The following is a 17,633-nucleotide window of genomic DNA, read 5'->3' as shown; positions in this document are numbered from 1 at the left end:
GGTTTGGTGGAGGAGGAGGCCATGCAAGGGACAGAGACAGTGTCTGGAGGTGGGGATTCCACTGGTGCTAGTGGTGCAGTGCAGGACAAGGGACAGGAGGCAGCACAGGCCGCCGCGGAGGTGCCTGTGTGCAATCCTGTCCCTGATCCTGTCACTGCATCATCTTTCACCAGCAGGGATGCCTACGTCCAGACCCGTTCTCAGGGAGGGGATTGGATTACACCAACTGGCCTTCCTCTCCCTGCGGATGTGGCTATCCGGCACCAGGTTGAGCCTGTCCTGGTTGGGGTGGCGTTGCGTCAACGTGCCATGCGAGGTGACCTGCAGTCTTTTCATGAGGAAACTGCACGTCTTCTCGCATGGCTCGTTGACCGCTGTGACCCACTGGGAAAGCTCACCAGGGCCGGATTCCTCTGTTTCCTGGACCTTGTTTTGACCCCCTCCTCAACTGAACCCCCTATGCCCCAGTCGTCCTCCATGCCATCTTCCCACCCATATATCACCTGGGTGCCCTGTGGAGCAGCCTGTGACCCTGCGGCCAGGCTGGTGGACAACAGATCCCTGCCACAGTCGGGAGTCGGACGTCCAGCAGGGGTGGCCACCTCCACAACTGCACCCCAGCTGGAGGAGGATGTGCAGGCAGCAGGAGCCAGGGCACAGGAAGCAGCACAGCAGCAGCAGCAACAAGGTGGGAGCCATGATGGCTCGGGGCCTTCATCATCGGAGGGGCAGGCATTGGCCAGAGGGCAGGAGGACCCTTGACGGGAAGTGTCTTCCGTGTGGCAGCGGTTGGGCCATGCGATAGATGCGGAGCGGCAGCGGGCGGAAGAGGCACGGTGTTAGGGAGAATTCTCTGTTTAGGCTGAATTTCCTAACCTAGTGAGTCCCCCAGCAGCTTTGCTGGATTTCTGGAGTTTGTTTTTTTCCATCCTGCCAAGAGTGTGACTCTTTTTCTCCCACTCATTGGACATGAATGTGGTTAATTCCTTTGAATGTCAATGTGTTCTATGGGCTATGGGGTCTTTTACTCCACAGGGTCTCATATGTTCTTCTATGTGTGTTACACCGCACCCTCCGTGCCGTAACACTGGGGCGTCCTAGAGGATCCCCACCATAGACTCCATACCCGGGGACTGACTACTGTCTCCCAGGGCATGTAAAGTCACCATTGGCTTTACTAGACCTAAATTTACTAACAGAACTAGTACAAACCATCCTATTGTGGACTTACTAGTAGGGGCAATTCGATTACCCCTGGGTCTGTTATTCGAGGGGGCACTGTCCTGTCCCCCCTCGTCGAGTTTTGGCTGGTGGCAGTGGAAACTACTTGTTATACTCGACCCCGAATATACCTCTATGGGATTCTTCCCATTGTTGGCGGTTAATACTTTTTCTCGTTAATCTCTAACATACCACCGGTTTATTTATCTTAAATAAATCTATCAGTTGGTATTTTCTGCCAGAACTCGGTTTTTAAAATGCTGTCTGTGTTCGTCTCTGTGACTCCTAAACCAAAGGTTGAGCCCTTTGTTCCACTTTTGGCGGGCTTCTGCACAGAGGCCCTCCAAAGTGGTGCCATTCTGTCTGGGTACCACAGGGGGTGTGGGAGGGGGTTTCGGCACCCTGGACTGAGTTGCCTTGCCAACTCAAGTCGCACTCTGGTGTGATTGGCCAAAGTGGTGAGCCACCCCGCTCACCACTTAGCGTGTTTTGATTCACAGCTAGGCTGAATGAATGGGGATTTTCTGCATAAAAGCAGGGCTCTTGGGACTGGATCTTCAGAAGTCGCCAGAAGACCTAAGAATCCGATGAGGGTAAAGCTGAGCCGACCTGCAACGACGACACCTCCGGTGGAGCCCTGCTGAACCGACTCACCACTTCCCAACGACAGAGGAGATCTCCCGGCTGGAGAGTCTTCTTCCCCTGACTGGTGGGAACAACCAGTCCCCTTTGCTTTTTCTTCGCTTCCAGGGCATAGTGGTCGAATTGCCCGTGCTGAGCACCCCGGCAACCGGATAGCCACTAACCCGTACCGCGACCAAAAAGGTGGTGCCTTGTGACGGAGCACTCCACGGCTGGTCTCTTCCCTGGTGGTGCAACGATCTTCAACTTTCCTTCGACGACGAGAGCATCTCTTCTCTTGGCGAAGCCCCGACTTGCATCCACCACCAGGAACAACTGCCCCCGCCGGAGCTGTCTCTCCACATACAAAGTACTGTGTCCGCCTGGCTTCTCTTGTGACGGTTAGTGTGAGGTGTCTTAATCCTCGCCTCTCCATTGGGTCGCCTCCAAGCCTTCTTAACTTTCTGTTCTGAACTGGTCCAATCTTTCTGTGACAATTTGCGACAAAGACTCGAAGTGCATTTCCACTGTGATACTTTTTCGGACATATTGCCTTGCCTCTCTCCGAGTGGGCCTGGCCTCTGAACTTTTCGATCTACAGTAGACCCTGCCTTACTTGCCTTGCATTTGTTTGTAAAAGTGTTGGTACCGAGTTGATTTCATACCCTGCCTTTTCTCTCTCGTCCTAACGAATATTAGAGTGGCATCTAGGTTAAAACACTCACCTCTGTCTGCAAATACGTGGTGCCGTTGAACCTAGACTTGTCGAACTATTGTTAGGGGGATTGATTCACTCATAGTAATTGTAATTGAAGTTGTTTGCCGTATTAGTGCCAGTGTGTTTTTCATAGATGTGTTTTTATAAATAAATGACTATATATCTTTACACCGAAGCTCTGTTCCGTGTTTGCTTGTTCTACTGTATAAATTGCCCTATCTTGTATACTCCACATACTGCCTAACTCTTCTTGAGGGAAGTCTGACCGCTCAGGCACAGCTACCAAGTGAATCTGTGTGGTACAGACTGCTACCAAGTGGGTTTACTGCCAAACACCTGTAGTCCTAAATCCTTTGCAGTGGTCCCAGAGGGAACTGCACAGGTTTCCGCTTAACACTGGTGTACAGCGGTAGGATTTGTATCGAGTATACAGTTTAGAGTGCTTTTCAACACTTTAGGATAACTAACCACAAAGTTTAGCACTAAAAAGCAACTTTAAAAAACATGTCTACTATGGAAGTTTACAGTCAAGAGTCCTTGTCAGGTGAAAATACTGAGAGTTTACGAGCTCTCTGTAGACAAGAGAATCTTTCTGTAAGAGGCAATAAAGTGGAACTGATAGCGAGATTGCTGGAAAACCAAATTCTGGGTACTGGTTCAGAGGAACCAACTTCTCCAGCGAATGTAGAAAACAGTAATGATATTGAGCTGAATCAAAGTCTTGATAATGAGTCAGAAGAAGAAAGTGAACATAATGAAGTTAGCAACTCTGAGCCTCTGTCTGCCTTACCTAATGTACCTACGGGGCCCATACCAGGTCCCACATGTAACCCTGCTTATTTTGAACTTGAAAAAATGAAGCTCGAATTAGAATACAAGCGTTTTTTGGCTCAATCTGAAAGAAACCAAGAGCTAGAGTTCAGACGGATGAATGCCCAGGCTGAGCAGAAGCAAGCTGAGTTAAGGCTCAGAGAAATAGAACTTAATCATGAGTTAGAGATGAAAAAGTTATCTATGGAAAACGCTTCTCTCTCCTCTGGTTCTTCTAGAAGTTCCAGTCCCAAAAGACCCCGGATGCCTAAGGAATTAGTGGGTATGTATGAACCGAGATTGGATGTGTTGGATTGGTTAAAACTGTTTGAGTATAATCATGGGCTCCAGGACATCACAGGGAATGAGTTACTTCCCTGGTTGTTCTCTAGGCTTCCCCCTGCTGCGACGGATGTGGTAATGGAGTTGGGGGAGGTGGATAAGAAGGATTACGAAAGTGTGAAACTAGCTTTGATAGCTAGGTTCGGGAAGACCCCTCCCCAGTATGTTAAGAGGTTTAGAACCCTCAAAAAGCATGATGGTACCCCTTGGGCTACCTGGGTGAGTGAAGGGTTGAAAAACTTAGAGGGATGGATTAAGGGTTACAAAGTGAACACTTATGAGGGTATGAAGAATCTTTTTATGTTGGAGTCTATTTATGATGCCTGTTCTCCTGAGCTCAGACAGCACTTGGCTGATTCGAAGGAGTTGGATTCCGGGAAGCGAGCTAAGGCTGCTGACTTGTGGGTTGCCAACAGGGCTACTCATAAGGATTCTGGGGCCACTCAGAAAAAGGATGAGGGAAAACAGCCTAAAAAAGACTCAAATGAGAATTCGAATAACTCAAATTCCAAAGAGGGCCCCAAACAAAACCAGAAGGGTAAGCCACAAGGAAAACCACAGCAGAATAGTGTCCCTTCTGGTGCCAAACCGGAAGGAGGCCAGAACAAGCCACCATTCCAGAAAGCATTCAGTAAATGCTTTGTTTGTGGCTCGACTGACCACGTGAAAGGAGATCCCAGATGTAAGGGTAAACCTTCAGGGGTCCAGCTTGTCTCCTTAGCCTTCGCTCCAGAGGAGGAAGTCGAAATGGCAAGTGGAAACTTTCTACTGCTGGCTGATGAACCCATTGGAGTCTCAGCCAGTGTTTCTTTAGTGTCTCTGGGTTTGTGGGAACAACAGAATTTAGATGTCTATGACTCCATCCCCGATAATACTAAAGAGTATTATAAGGACAGTGTCCAGGTGAATGGTCAGGAGACTCCTGCCATTAGGGACACTGGGGCCAGCATAACTGTGGTGGATACATCTTTTTTTCAGGATGAGGATGTTGCTAAGGCACCAAAACGCCTCACCAAGTTAGCTGGAGGGCCTATGCAGATCCTTCCCCAATTACCAGTTCTCATCCAGTGTAACGACATGACTGTGAAGATACCTGTCAGCATACAGAGTGAGGTACCAGGACGCGTTCTGTTGGGTAATGATTTGAAAACTCTTGGAGTTCTGTCGCATACCCCCAGACCTCCTAGTAAACGGTTACAGGAGCTAACCAGACCTGCAAGGGAGAGAACCATGTGAGGTACTCTCCAGGAGATGATGAAGAAAGATATCACTCCTGCTCCACTGGAATTGTCAACTGCTGTCTCCAAGAAATCAGAAGCGAAAGGGAAACCTAAGACTTCTATACCGAAACCAGCAGCCAGCATTTCAGTGCAGCCAAAAAGGACTTCCCCGCGGTTGTCCAAAGTTACATCCTTAACTCCCCCTCCAGCGGAGGCTGAGAGGGAGGTACAACCCTGTGTGGTAGAATTAGACTCTGAAGAAGAGCTAATGGAAGGCCAGGAACTCATTGGAGATCTGGATCCTGTTGACCATCCTGAGCTGCAGTCTTTACTGGCAGAAGGTGGACCCAGCAGGGCAGACTTCAGTAAGGGACAGAGAGAATGTCCAACTCTGGAAGGTCTTCGCCACCAGGCAGAAGCTCAGGCTGAAGGCAAGAGCCTGGGAAATACAGGTTGTACTGGGAAGATGGCCTCTTCTACAGTGAACCGACCGAGTCTGCACCTGGAGACTACAAACGACTTGTAGTACCCCAAGAGAACAGACCACAGTTCTTGCAGTTAGCCCACGAGATTCCTTTGGCTGATCACTTGAGTTTCAAGAAGACTAAGGAAAGGCTTTCTCCCTACTTTTATTGGGCGAAGATGGGGGACGAAGTAGAAAAACACTGCAGGAGCTTCCACACCTGCCAGACCTCTGGTAAGGTTGGCTCCAAGAATGTGGCACATTTAGTGCCTCTCCCAGTTGTGGGAGTCCCATTTGAGAGAGTAGGGATTGACATTGTTGGTCCCCTTGATCCTCCAATCTCCTCAGGCAATAGGTTTATACTTGTTGTAGTAGACCATGCTACTAGGTATCCTGAGGCAATTCCTATGAGGACTGTTACAGCTCCAGCTGTGGCTAAGGCCCTCCTTGGTATTTTTACCAGGGTCGGGTTTCCTAAGGAAGTAATCTCTGACAGGGGGTCAAACTTTATGTCCCACTACATGAAAGCCATGTGGAAAACCTGTGGAGTTACTTACAAATTCTCAACGGCTTACCACCCACAAACCAATGGGTTGGTAGAACGGTTCAACCAAACCATGAAGAGCATGATAGGTGCTTTAGAAGAACACCTTAAACGAAAGTGGGACCTTCTACTGCCATGCCTTCTCTTTGCTTATAGACAAGTCGCTCAGGAGGGAGTAGGTTATTCTCCCTTTGAGCTTCTCTATGGTCATCCCGTCAGAGGTCCATTGGCCCTGAGATTTCCTAACCTAGTGAGTCCCCCAGCAGCTTTGCTGGATTTCTGGAGTTTGTTTTTTTCCATCCTGCCAAGAGTGTGACTCTTTTTCTCCCACTCTTGGACATGAATGTGGTTAATTCCTTTCAATGTCAATGTGTTCTATGGGCTATGGGGTCTTTTACTCCATAGGGTCTCATATGTTCTTCTATGTGTGTTACACCGCACCCTCCGTGCCGTAACACTGGGGCGTCCTAGAGGATCCCCACCATAGACTCCAAACCCTGGGACTGACTACTGTCTCCCAGGGCATGTAAAGTCACCATTGGCTTTACTAGACCTAAATTTACTAACAGAACTAGTACAAACCATCCTATTGTGGACTTACTAGTAGGGGTAATTCGATTACCCCGGGGTCTATTATTCGAGGGGGCACTGTCCCGTCCCCCCTCGTCGAGTTTTGGCTGGTGGCAGTGGAAACTACTTGTTATATTCGACCCCGAATATAACTCTATGGGATTCTTCCCATTGTTGGAGGTTAATACTTTTTCTCGTTAATCTCTAACATACCACCGGTTTATTTATCTTAAATAAATTTATCGGTTGGTATTTTCTGCCAGAACTCGATTTTTAAAATGGCATCTGTGTTCATCTCTGTGACTCCTAAACCAAAGGTTGAGCCCTTTGTTCCACTTTTGGCGGGCTTCTGCACAGAGGCCCTCCAAAGTAGTGCCATTCTGTCTGGGTACCACAGAGGGTGTGGGAGGGGTTTCGGCACCCTGGACTGAGTTGCCTTGCCAACTCAAGTCGCACTCTGGTGTGATTGGCCCAAGTGGTGAGCCTCCCCGCTCACCACTTAGCGTGTTTGAGTGACAGCTAGGCTGAATGAATGGGGGTTTTCTGCATAAAAGCAGGGCTTTTGGGACTGGATCTTCAGAAGTCGCCACAGGACCTAAGAATCCAACAAGGGTAAAGCTGAGCCTACCTGCAATGACGACACCTCTGGTGGAGCCCTGCTGAACCGACTCACCACTTCCCGACGACAGAGGAGATCTCCCTGCTGGAGAGTCTCTTCCCCTGACTAGTGGGAACAACCAGTCCCCTTTGCTTTTTCTTCGCCCCAGGACGCAGTGGTCGAATTGCCCGTGCAAAGCACATCGTCAACCGGATAGCCACTACCCCTGCACCGCGACCAAAAGGTGGTGCCTTGTGATGGAGCACTCCGTGGCTGGTCTCTTCCCTGGTGGTGCAACGATCTTCAACTTTCCTTCAACGACGAGATCATCTCTTCTCTTGGCAAAGACCGGACGTGCATCCACCACCAGGAACAACTGCCCCCGCCGGAGCTGTCTCTCCACAAACAAGGTACTTTGTCCGCCTGGCTTCCCTTTTTGCCGGATAGAGTGAGGTGTCTTAATCCTCGCCTCTCCATAGGGTCGTCTCCAAGCTTTCTCTAGCGTGTTGTTCTGAACTGGTCCAATCTGCCGATAACAATTTGCTACAAAGACTCGAACGCATTTCCATTAAGATACTTTTTGGGACATATCGCCTTGCCTCTCTCCGAGTGGGCCTGGCCTCTGAACTTTGGCATCTACAGTGGTTCTTGTCTTCTTGCCTTGCATCTTTTTCTTACAAGTATTGGTATCGAGTTGATTTCTTAACCCGCCTTTTCTCTCCCGTCCTAACAAATACTAGAGTGCCATCTAGGTTAAAGCATACACCTCTGTCTGCAAATAAGTGATGCCGTTGAACATAGACTTGTCGAACTATTGCTAGGGGGATTGATCTTTTTCTAATAGTAATTGCGATTGAAGTTGTTTGCCGTATTAGTGCCAGAGTGTTTTATATAGATGTGTCGTTATAAATAAATACCTTTATATCTTTACACCAAAGCCTTGTTCCATGTTTGCTTGTTCTACTGTGTAAATCGCCCTATTTTGTATACTCCACATACTGCCTAACTCTTTTTGAGGGAAGTCTGACTGCTCAGCCACAGCTACCAAGGGAATCTGTGTGGTACAGACTGCTACCAAGTGGGTTTACTGCCAAACACCTGTAGTCCTAAATCTTTTGCAGTGGTCCCAGAGGGAACTGCACAGGTTTCCGCCTAACACGCACCCCTGTAATACACGTACCCTGCTGAAATCGCATGTGAAACTTCCCGCGCACCCCTGATATACACGTACCCTGCTCGCACAGGGCCAATCGCGTGTGAAACTTCCCGCGAACCCCAGTAATACACGTACCCTGCTGAAATCGCGTGTGAAACTTCCCGCGCACCCCTGAAATACACGTACCCTGCTGGAATCGCGGGTGAAACTTCCCATGCACCCCTGAAATACACGTACCCTGCTGAAATCGCGTGTGAAACTTCCTGCGCACCCCTGAAATACACGTACCCTGCTGAAATCGCGTGTGAAACTTCCTGCGCACCCCTGTAATACACGTACCCTGCTGAAATCGCGTGTGAAACTTCCCGCGCACCCCTGATATACACGTACCCCGCTCGCACAGGGCCAATCGCGTGTGAAACTTCCCACGAACCCCAGTAATACACATACCCTGCTGAAATCGTGTGTGAATCTTCCCGCGCACCCCTGAAATACACGTACCCTGCTGGAATCGCGTGTGAAATGTCCCACGCACCCCTGAAATACACGTACCCTGCTGAAATCGCGTGTGAAACTTCCCGCGCACCCCTGAAATACATGTACCCTGCTGAAATCACATGTGAAACTTCCCGCGCACCCCTGTAATACACGTACCCTGCTGAAATCTTGTGTGAAACTTCCCGCGCACCCCTAATATACACGTACCCCGGTCACACAGGGCCAATGGCGTGTGAAACTTCCCGCGAACCCCAGTAATACATGTACCCTGCTGAAATCGCATTTGAAACTTCCTGCACACCCCTGAAATACATGTACCCTGCTGGAATCGCGTGTGAAACTTCCCACGCACCCCTGAAATACACGTACCCTGCTGAAATCGCGTGTGAAACTTCCTGCGCACCCCTGAAATACACGTACCCTGCTGAAATCACGTGTGAAACTTCCCGCGCACCCCTGTAATACACGTACCCCGCTTGCCATGCTGGTACAGGGTTAGCGCAGCCCTTTGCGCTGGATTGGGGATTTTGATGGCTTTTCCCTGTGCGAGGGGTGTTCTTGGGGGCATAACTGGCACTGCTGCAGGGTCGCTGCGCCACTGTGTGCCACGGCTGGTTTTGGTAGCTGAAATCCATGAATACGCTGTGCGCGGAAATGGATTTTCGCGCACGCGGCTGGCGCAGAGATTCGCACGCGCACACTGTGCGCCAGCCGCGTGCGCCACTTGTGCACTAAATTCTATGAATTACCCCCCAAATGTGTAATAGCTGCCCTGGCCGTGAAAAGTATGCAAGAATAATATTTTTCCCTCGCCCCCGCAGCATCCACTCTGAAGGTTTTCTTGCCCTGAAGCACCATCCTGGCACCGCCAATTTCAGTTCCGCATTTTTCCACCTAAGAAGGCCCCTCACCCTGAAGGAGCAGGTATCTATTATATATATATATATGTTCTTGGAAGCCTTTTTCCGACTCTGCCATACCTTCCAACAATCAGGCTGAACTTAAGCCCCTCTTTTTACAGCTACCTCCAGAGCCCTTACGTATAAGGCTGCCTGTGTGTTCTGTTTTTTCCAGTATGCAAGACAGCACCTAAGTAATTGAACTCAAAAGCCCTTAAGGAAAAAAGCTGTTTGCCGCCTGTACAAAAGCCAGACATAAAATAATTCATCTGAAGACGCTACCCTATCACCCAGGTAGGTCCAATTCTATTGAACATCTTTTCCCAGCTCTATTGAACAGGTTGTTTTGATCACTCCCCTATCCCATCTTTTAAAACTATTTTTATCTGTTAATTTTTTAGATGAATAGAACACATCTGCTGAAACAGCGGTTGTGCCAACTGCAACCCATAGTGTACTAATGACAGTTCAGAACATTGTTTGTTCCATGTCATTTTGTGAACTTGATGTTGAAACTACCTCCGAACCAGAAACACCCACTTATTGTGTCGACAGAAGATACATACTATTAATGTTCTGACAGTACATGAAATTTCACTTTTGCTTGTTACTAACCACACTACGTACAGAACTCTATGGTTTCTAGCTCTGTGCCTTACAAATGATTGAATCTATGTGTTCTTTCAAAATATCTTTTATAAAATCTGTTTAATAAATGGGATTCCAAAATACTTTTTAAATATGTCCTTGCTATGAATACATTTTGTTTACCTGGAAAATCCTAATCTGTTGGGTGATCAAATGGTTAGTGTATAATTAAACCTAGCCTTCTGTAGTTTTGCTGCACCTCCTGTTTGTCAGACAGGGGTAGACTTTTGACTCTGTATTCTCTGTGCTCCTATACATACTACTCGTCAGTCCATGACATGTAGACCAGTATGGATCTATTCCTAATATCAACTTTTCTGTTACAAAAGGTTCACTCTATAGATATTCTTCCGCACATACATTCTGATCATTCCCAGGAAATCCTCCGAATGTCCTTTCGTAGACTTGTGTGTCATGGCTGGCAGTGGTGTTACACTATATCTGGTATCATTTGTTGCTGAGTGAGCATGTACAGTTCTTTGAATGTTGTTTATGCTCTGACTCGATGGCTACGATTTGGCAAATGTTTTAAGTATACCTTAGGGTTATTGGACTGACGACGTTACATGGGGTACTGAGGGCCATTTAAAAAGACATGAATTACTCCAAATTGGACCTCTCTGGGTTATTTATTTTTCATTATTTAAATTTGTATAGCACACTACAGCCCAAGGGCATCGAGGTGCTGTTGCAAGAATATAACTTTGTTACAGGAAATGCACGATTACAAGATTACAGAACAAATTGCATGTTCATATAGTTAATTAAGACTTGTCTCGTGGTTACAGTGAGCACAGGCCTTGTGTTTGTGAGTACTGAGGCATGCAAATACACACAATACAGTGGTTACACAAATAGAACTGTCTTGATAGCTTTTCTGAATGCTGTGTAGAAGTCAATGTTCCTGATGTGAGGAGGGAGCTTGTTCCAATTGGAGGCTGCAATGACTGGAAAGCTGGTTCCTCCCACTCTTGCTACGAGTGTTTTGGGGATGGGGATCCTTTTTACATATGCCATCCTGGTGGGTCTATCCGAGGAGGGTTTGGTAATCCTCTGAGATAGGTACAGGGGAGCGGTGTCATGCAGACACATGTGTAAGTACCAGGGTTTTGAACAGGATACGTTCCCTAACGGGTAGCCAGTGGACAAGTTTCTGGTTGCTGATATATGCTCACGTTTGGCTACACCCGTGGCTGCTCTCAGGGCATTATTCTGTACAGGCTGGAGTTTCCTAATGTTTCAAGTGGAGGTGCCAGCCAGGAGTGCATTGCAATAATATAGCCTAGACCCCACAATTGCTCTGGCTATGGTAATGCAGTTGTCTTTTGTTAGGAATGGTCTGGCTGCCGTGATCAGTTTTGAGTGGTAAGCTGCAGGGGAGGAGATGGCGCTAACCTGCCTATTCATGGAGAGGTTTTATTCCAGGAAGTCTCCTAGGGTTTTAACAGTAAGCACAACTTTGATGGGAGTGTTGTCAACCGAGAAAGTGTTGTATTTCACGTTCAGTTTTTTTAGGGTGCCTGGTGTGCCCAAAAGTAGGATCTCCGTCTTTTCTCCATTCAGGCATAGCCAATTTTCCACCATCCTTGTTTGTATTTCAGCATATATGGAGTTAAGGGATTTGCTGTCTGCTTTGTAGTCCCCTGTGAGGGGGATGAGGATCTGCGTGTCATCAGCATAATTTGTGTATGTGATGCCACGCGTGTCCAAGAAGCTAAAGGGGGTCCTCATTAGAAGGTGGAATAGGGTGGGCGATATGCAAGATCCTTGAGGGACCCCACGCTTAATGAAGATGGGGTCGGCACAGGCTTTATCTGCATAAACTTTCATCGCTCTTTCTTAAAGAAATGAAGTTAGAGACAATGTATACCAGCAATAACACTAATTACACATTAACAGAGATTAAGCTGGCCCATTCAAATAAGGGGCTAAACCACACAGAGAGACCTGCAGAGGCCAGACGGTATGGTGAGGGTGATAGACCTGCTCGGCATGTGTCCAAATTTATCTGACAAGAAATGGGTGTAACTGGTATTTTCCTTGTTCATAATCAGCCGGGTGAAGTGTTTCATGACCCACTCAAAATTAATATTGTCTTTCGTGAATTCTGTTTTTCTTTGTATACCTGGAGACAAGCAAAATGTCCACAATTTATGGACTCTCCCGTCACATGCACACCTATATATACTGAACAACAATTCAGTCAGTTATTTAGTATCTTATAAAGCTTGATAAATAATTATTATTCCAAAGAAAAAACTTATAAACTTTTTTCTTTGTGTATATAATGGTTATTTTACTAATGATAACATGAGTAACTTCAAACCTCAGTAATACATCATTTTATTAGTGCCGGATCATATAGGTTACAATTCAATTTACAATTCGATATACAGTTGTGATAATAACCTAACAATATTCTAAACAAAGAGCTCTACCTGTTTCGAAAATTCCCTCTCTTCAGGAGCAAAAAGAACAATGTGTCTCAATTTTTCAACATAATATCTAAAAACAAATTCAAAGAGTGTATATCAAACTCTAGCCTCATGATAATTGGGATATTTCAATAAATTAAGTGACTTTCAAAAGTGCATAACGTTAATTTCTCTATAATTCACTTAATGTTGCTTAAAGGTGAGGTGAACTTGTGTGCTTCCTTTCACTTTCAAAAATAGTGAAGAAATTGAGGGCAAATCACCTGTACAAGGCAAATCACCTGTAGGAAATACATTAAAGACAAATCAGAAAACCTGAGTATTAAGTTAAATGTGTCTCTTATTTGACTAAAAGTGTTTAAGTTACCATAGAATTTGCTGTCTCAGCATACAGTTGCACAATTTATATCCAAACTCGGTTAATTGATTTCCCTCTTCCGCGAGAGAACAGTTGGCAGGCTGTTATGTTGCTTCAATGCCAGTCTCCCTATGAGGAGGATTCACATTAGTTTAGTATATAAAGGCAGTGTTAGCATGTTTTTTATTAGATTCCTCCAATACTTAAAAGTGCTGCTTGTATACTTTCACTCGTTGCAGGTTCGTACTGAACCGGAGATAATGTGCATCAGACTGTGCATTCCGCATGTAGCTGTGAAACAGATGAGCACAGCGTTCAGTTCATATCTTTGTTGTCATGAATATATATATATCTACAATATCTCTTAGGGAGTCTAATAAGGACTTACAGTTTTCGCGATCTTGTTTCCAGTTTCAAATGGGGACTGTAAAATCCCACGTGTCGGTGTCCATATCTCATAGCTCTGCTGTGGTGCTTAACTTTGCTAAGCGACGGTTGTGTATTTAAATAGTGTTGTGAAGTCATTATGCTAGACGTGCTCCCAAGGCAGTATTGTGCGGAGTGTAGTTGTTGAATCCTGAATATGTGAAATCATACTCTTTCCGCTTATTATGAAGCAATGTTAAGCTGCTATGATATATAAGGACCACCGGATGCGGTCTCCAAGTATTAGGGTGGCATTTATGGCTGGTAAATTAAGGCAGTGTTGCCTATAAGCACAGTTTCATGATCACATATATTTTAGTGGTCATATTATTTAATGCATCAAGTGGCATTCTATAGCTAAGGTCCCTGCTCTGTTTTTTGAAAACATATGCTGCAAAAGCATTGCTGTATGCCAATATATAACCCATCATTACTAGTGTCAACATCGTTCACATTGTCGTAGTTTGCTATTACAGTATATTTACTTTGAATTTGCAATGTGTAACATAATAGTGTTTGTGTAGATTATTTTTTTCAGTTCAAGGGTTCCGTATGATAACCACTGTAAATAACTCATTTCTCTTTGTGAGTCTAACAGTATGTAACATAGTAGGTCAAAAATAACATGTATACGTTTGATGTTCTAGTACCATATATTTCCATACATTCCTACATTTGAGGTGTACCATTTGTTGATACTTTACAATCATGTACAATGTTGATTGACCCAATACCCTGTTCCTACATATGTCATAGTAGGGAATATATTTCTATTGTTCTATGTGCCAATAGAGGAATTTAACTATCAATTTTCCAGATACTTAGTGTGAGCATAAGAACAGTGTGAGGGAGAATTCTTCATTCATGCCTCATGGTTCTAAAGAATTCAATCTGTGAATCCAAAATATCTCTCTTCGAGACATGATATCATTCCTGTTGCCACCCCTTGGTGGTCTTGTGATTATTTCCAGAATCACAAATTTAAGTTGAGCTAAAGAGTGGTGTTTTGGTTCAAAATGTCTGTAGACAGGTGACTTATCATTCTTCGTTCTTATATTGGACTTGTGTTCAGTAAGTCCTTCTTTCATCTTCCTTGATGTTTTACCCACATAATATTGTCCACACGGTCAGATCAGTCCATAAATGACACATTTATTGTCACATGTTGCAAAATTTTGTAATCTGATTTTCTGTCCTGTGTAAGGATGTCTCATAGTGTCTCCTTTTCGTACATTGCTAAAGTGACAACAATAAGGCATGGGAATGTGCCAATCTTTGGTTTGTGCATGTAAAGTTGTTTGTTCTTTTCAACTCTTTCTGCTTTCACTAAGCAAGCTCTAAGAATTCTTCCTCTTATGTAAGCTATTAGCGGAGCTTGTGGACATAGTTTGCCAACAGCCTGCCAACTGTCCACTTGCAGAAGAGGGAAATCAATTAACCTAATTTGGATATAAATTGTGCAACTGTATGCTGAAACAGCACATTTTAAGGTAACTTAAACACCTTTAGTCAAGTTAAGAGATGCATTTAACTTAATACTCAGGTTTTCTGATTCGCAATTAATGTATTTTCTACAGGTGATGTGCCCTCTATTTCTTCACAATTTTTGAAAATGAAAGGAAGCACACCAGTTCACCTCACTTTTCAACACCATTGAGTGAATTATAAAGAAATGAATGTTATGCACTTTTGAAAGTCATTTATTGAAATGTCACAATTATCATGAGGCTAGAATTTGATATATACTCTTTGAATTTGTTTTTACATATTATGTTGAAAAATGTAGACACATTATTATTTTTTGCTCTTGAAGAAGCGATGGAATTCTCGAAACATGTAGAGCATTGTTTAGAATATGTTTTGGTTATTGTCACTACTGTATATCGAAATTGTAAATTGAATTGTAACCTATATGATCAGACACTAATAACATCATGTATTACTGAGGTTTCAAGTTACTCATGTTATCATTAGTAAAATAACCATAATATACACAAAGAAAAAAGTTGATAATTATTATTATTTGGAATAATAATTGTCTATCAAGCTATATAAAATATACTAAATAACTGAAGTGTTCTTCAGTATATATAGGTGTGCATGGTACGGGAGTGTCCATAAGTTGTGGACTCTTAGCTTGTTTCCATTATAGAGAGCGACTTGTCATGCCAGAGGCACAGATTTCTCCTGTGCACCCTAAACAAAGTTAAATCCTTGCACCTTGGAATTGAGCTACATTTATCCCTGGAACTACATATCAGGTGTGCTAGCCTTACTGCAATGTTGTGTTCTTTGTATACCTCCCAGGATGACAGATTCATTGAAGAAATCAAAGCCTTCATGGATGAGCTATCAATTACTGAGTTGTTACACTCCACCAAACTTCAGCTAGATCAACCGTTCAACTTAGAGGAGATAGCGGAGACTACGGATGGTTTACCTTCTGGGAAATCTCCTGGTCTCAATGGGCTTAGCTCAGAACTTTATTTAACATTCTGGAACCTCCTCGAGCCCCATCTGCTATCCCTATGAGAAGAATCATTGATCACTGCAGTTCCGCTACAGACTATACATGAGGCTATTAGAACCCTGTTACTTAAACCCAATAAACCTCTGGAGGACTGCGGTTCTTACCGCCAAATCTCTCTAATGAATATGGATTCTGAAATCTATGCTAAGGTCCTGGCTAATCTTTTTAACTTATATGGGTCATTTCCACCCGTACCAGGTTGTGTTCATCCCTGGTTGCTCCATGACTTTGAATATCTGTAGATTTTTTAAAATATATTAGTACAAAGCAACCTTACAGTGCATGTGGTGTCTGTGTCACTGGAAGCACAAAGGCTTTGACTCGGTTTCGTGGTGATTCCTCTTTTCTGTATGGCAGAAGTGTGGTTTTGGCCTTATGTTTCTTAGGTATGTATGGCTTTTATGTACTCTCCAGACTGAGAACACACACATATGGGCAGCTCTCAGATACAATACACTTGGCCTGGGGCACAAGGCAGGGTTGCCTGTTTTCCCTATTGCTGTTTGCCATTGCCATAGAGCCACTGGCTGATTTAATTTGGTTTAAACATTCTCAAAGGGAACATAAGATATCAACCCTTTGCACCATGCACCTATTAACCAGTTCCTGCTCACAATTTAACATATCAGAAAAGTACTTTTTGAATAAGTCACCAACACATGTTTTGACCTAATAAATACTGGTCTTCCTCAGAGCAATGGCATCAGTTTTGTTCCAGATCAAACATCAAAATCAGTGTTTCAATACAGACCAGAAAACAGGCAAGCAATGTGCCACTTGGAATAGGAGATGGGAAAAAATGATAAACGGAAAAGAGAAATAAGAAAAATACATATATCCAATGCCAGTCAATGATTGTTCAAACAAATGCAAATGCATTTCAGCATGGCCATGCTTGTTAATACTGTGATCCATTAGCCTCTTTATAAATAAAAGTGCAGTTCTACAGTCCACCACCAACACTCTGTGTATTATGTTAAACTTATTTAACCAGTCCTAACTGCTCAGTCCACCTTTACCTGAATGGATCTTCAAGGGTTCTCAATATAGGTGATTAAATTGAATTATTTATAGCAAGCTGATTACTGTTATAGCTTCTCCAGTACAGAAAATCCAAGTCATTCCTTAATCTTATTTCAAGCACCACTTGATTTCAATGTAAGTCTCCAACGGAAATAAAGAAATCTATCTTCTTTCATTTCCATTCAATGTTATGCTTTATAATATTACCTAAATGTTGTCCAACTGATGAGGTTTCTTCACATTCCACGATCAATTATTCCACATTAGGTCCAATCTCTTGAAACCTAAACAAAATATACATGACATAATGACTAAATTGCCCATGATGTACCCCCTAGGGCAACACACCTTGGCCCTCCACCAAGTGTTATCCTCTACTCAGACAATAATTCTATTCATTTTTCTTACCGAATGGCTCTGGTCATATCAACAACCATTTCTTTTTCAAATTTGCAATAGAATGCACAACACTTGCCCTTTGGGTTAGTTCCCAGCAACACGAAATACTGAAATGAATAACCTTGAGTCAGCCAAATGTATATATTAAAATAAA

This window comes from Ambystoma mexicanum, chromosome 10 (genome assembly GCF_040938575.1).
Source record: "Ambystoma mexicanum isolate Mex_15411 chromosome 10, UKY_AmexF1_1, whole genome shotgun sequence".
Classification (NCBI taxonomy): domain Eukaryota; kingdom Metazoa; phylum Chordata; class Amphibia; order Caudata; family Ambystomatidae; genus Ambystoma; species Ambystoma mexicanum.
The sequence above is the reverse complement of the archived record's forward strand: the minus strand, read 5'-3'. Positions refer to the sequence as shown.